Genomic DNA, 3,703 nt, shown 5'->3' with positions numbered 1-3,703 from the left:
AGCGAGAAACGGGCTGAAAACATAGCAAAAAGACCCACATGGGAAATCAACACGGCTTGGACTTCCTCAGACGTGCATGTCACAAAGCCATGTCCCTTTGGCAGGATCGAAGCATGACTTACACTGGTAGGCTACACGCTCATGCTTATTCAACAGCCTTGACCACGGGCTGGAGTAATCGCACACGGGCGTGTCCCTGCCGAGCCTAAGTATAACCCTATTTAAGAAAGGCCAATTTTAAGGGATCTTAGGCATTCTAAAGCCTATTTAAACACCTAAGGAGGGACTTAGGAAGGGGACACGGAGTAGGAAGTAAGGAATTACTCAAGGAAAGCCGATTGATCCATCTCAGAAGTCGGATTTATCATCAAGACTGAAGATCTCCCTTCAAGATCCTTCAGGAGTTTTGGGTTTTCTTATGTTTTGTTATCTTTATGCTTTTGAGATGTTTTCTTTCATAAGTATGAACTAAACCCCCTAAATACCTAAGGGGAATGAAACCTAGGGTGGATCTTGTTATTATTATCTGAATTGTATGATAAATATTTGACTTGTTCTTAATTATGTATTCTTAATTCTTGTTTTAATATTCCAGGATATTGATTCAAGTTAATGCTCTTATTTAGAGGAGGAATAGACCTTGTCTAAGAGTAAATTTGTCATAATTAAGCAGAGTTGATTGCACGCCTAGAGATAGGGTGATAAGATTTTGCCAAATTAGGGTGAAACCTAATAAGGGGATTCATCGATCGAGTTAATGCAACACTAGGGCGTTAATTAGAAAGAGATTTCAATTAATCAACCTAAGGTTAGATGCTATTAGTTTCGAGAGAGATAATAATATAACTTAGGGATTTCTACGGATCAAGTCAAATCAATAAATCATCTGATTCAGCGTCAAATGACAAGTGAAGTCTAGGTGGATTTTTCCTTAGGTACTGTCTTAATCAATCGAATTTTCTACAAAGTATTTTCCCAAATTTTCTTTCTGTGCATTCTTAGTTTAGTAATTAGTTTAGATAACCAAACCTCTTAATTTTTAGGCTAGATAATAAAAAGAAAGTAATTACTAGTACTTTTGGTTCCTTTGGGTTCGACAATCTGGTCTTGCTAAAGCTATACTACTGTTTGATAGGTACACTTGCCTTTATCGTGATAATAGTTAGTTTCAAGAACGATTAATTATAAATTTTTAAAACCTATCATAAATATCATGTATCAAGTTTTTGGCACCATTGCTGGGGAACTAGGATATTAGGAACACTCGAGTTTTATTACTTTAGCCATTTTACTTTTATTGCAATTTAAATTTTTATTTTATTTTCTAATTCTTCATTTATTTTCTTCTTACAGGTTTTTCTAGTTTATGACCAGAAGAAACCTGTCAGGACCATTACTGTTTAATAGTGAGATCGATCGCAAAGTTCGTAAAAATCGAAGAGAAATAAGGCGAAGCTTAAGATACACAAAGGAAGAGTAAGAGGACGATATTTCAACCACAACCGAGGAGATGGCTGAAAACCAAGAAAATCCGCTACCTCCTGCGATTGCTACTAATCAGAATCCTACTCTGGGTACTATGTATGATTATGCTAAACCTTCTTTAACAGGAACTGAATTGAGCATAGTTAGGCCTGCTATTGCTGCAAATAATTTTGAACTGAAACTTAACACCATTCAAATGATCCAACATTTTGTTCAGTTTGATGGTTTGTGGGATGGGGATCCCAACACTCACTTGGAAAATTTCTTAGAGTTTTGCGACACTTTTAAAATCAATGGCGTTTCTGATGATGCCATTCGCCTTCGGTTGATTCCATTTTTCATTGAGGAATAAGGGTAAATAGTGGTTGAACTCATTACCACGAGGGTCAATCACTACTTGGGAACAAATGACCAAAACGTTTTTACTAAAATATTTTTCGCCAGCTAAAACAACCAAATTACGTAATGATATCTCCTCTTTTGTGCAAATGGATTTAGAAACACTCTACGATGCATGGGAGAGATACAAGGATCTGTTGAGAAGGTGCCCTCACCAAGGGTTACCACTCTGGCTACAGGTTCAAACGTTCCACAATGGCCTGAATCCTTCGACTCCACAGATGATCGACGCAGCCAACGGCGGAACTATCAATAATAAGACACCTGAGGATGCTTATGAATTTATAGAAGAGATGTCACTGAATAATTATCAGTGGCAAGTCATGAGGATAAAGCCAACAAAATTAGTTGGCATTTTTAACGTCGATTCAGTCACCATGCTCTCCAATCAGGTAGAACTTTTGAATAAAAAAATTGACGGTTTTCTTAGTTCTTCACAGGTTTACCCAGTAATGTAGTGCGAAGCAAGTGGAGGTGGATCAAGCAATTCAGAATACCCACCCTATGGCCACAACATGGAGAACGAGCAGTTAAATTACAAGGGTAATAATCCTCAATCTCAAAATAATCCTTATAGTAATACTTACAACGCAGGTTGGAGGAACCACCCAAATTTCTCTTGGGGAGGCCAAGGGAACCAGTAACCACCACCACCTCCAAGCTTCCAACAACTACCCTACCAACAAGAGAAAAAGCCGAACCTTGAGGATATGCTAACAAAATTCATCTCGGTGTTAGAAACTCATTTTCAGAATACTGAGACAGCACATAAAAATCAACAAGCATCGATCTAAGGGCTTAAAACTCAGATAGGTCAACTTGCTAAATTGATATCTAAACGACCACAAGGTAGCCTGTCAAGTAACACTGAATCTAACCCAAGGTAGCAAATCAATGCAATTACTATTCAAGATGAGGAAGGGTTAGTGTAACACCCCTAACCCGGATCCGATCGCCGGATTAAGGCTAAGAGGTATTACCTAACTAAACATTTATTTATCTCATTCACATTGTCAATAAACATAAATTGAGATCGAACTGAAATACATACTGATATTTAAGTTATGCGCCATTTTCGTATGGCCCAAAATATTTACAATTTCAAAACATCATTATCATCAGCCTAACCTATACATGCCATATCGAGTTTAAAATATAACTGTACCAAAAAGATCGATAGTGTGATGAACTGCTGACGATCCCTGAGTCGGTGGCCAAAATCAACAATCTATAAAACAAAGAAATAAAGAACAGAATAAGCTTTTAAAGCTTAGTAAGTTTTAAGCATCATAAACAATTAAAGACTTATCGAAAATCGAAACATTTGTTTAAACATACTTATTCTCAATTCAAATTACTTCATGGCCGAATACACATAAACATATACATAGATTTCTCAGCACATATTTTTCTTCTACTTAAAATTCATACGATGCATTTAAATCAAATAATCTCATATATTAATAACATTTGACCGAATAGGTCATTGTTTTACTCGTAGATATAACAATCATTCACACTTAAGTATCATTCTTTAATACTAATAATTCACAAAATCATTGACTGAATGTACATGAGTACATAAAAAAATTTTAACATATAATTCATATACAAATATACCATGACCGATTAAATCATTCTCATATTCACAAATATAACCATCAATCATATTTATATATATTCTTCTTTGATGCTAATGATTCACTTCGAAATCAATTCACCGATGAGTAAGTAATACGTACCTGAACATCTTAAATGTATAGTACTTACTCGATGATGGTTTACTGCGAACATTCAATATCGTAATCTTACTTAACTT

The 3,703-nt window shown here is 35.7% G+C and overlaps 1 non-coding gene across 1 annotated transcript; it reads right to left on the bottom strand.

Annotated features, from left to right (window-relative positions):
• Positions 1-1,940: 1,940 nt before the first annotated feature.
• LOC128295049 (small nucleolar RNA R71) lies at positions 1,941-2,047 on the bottom strand. The gene has a single exon (XR_008285356.1). It is a non-coding gene; the product is annotated as a small nucleolar RNA R71 (small nucleolar RNA).
• Positions 2,048-3,703: the final 1,656 nt, after the last annotated feature.

This window comes from Gossypium arboreum, chromosome 6, assembly GCF_025698485.1.
Source record: "Gossypium arboreum isolate Shixiya-1 chromosome 6, ASM2569848v2, whole genome shotgun sequence".
NCBI classification, from domain to species: domain Eukaryota; kingdom Viridiplantae; phylum Streptophyta; class Magnoliopsida; order Malvales; family Malvaceae; genus Gossypium; species Gossypium arboreum.
Note: the sequence above shows the minus strand (reverse complement) of the source record. Positions and strands in the feature narration are given on the sequence as shown.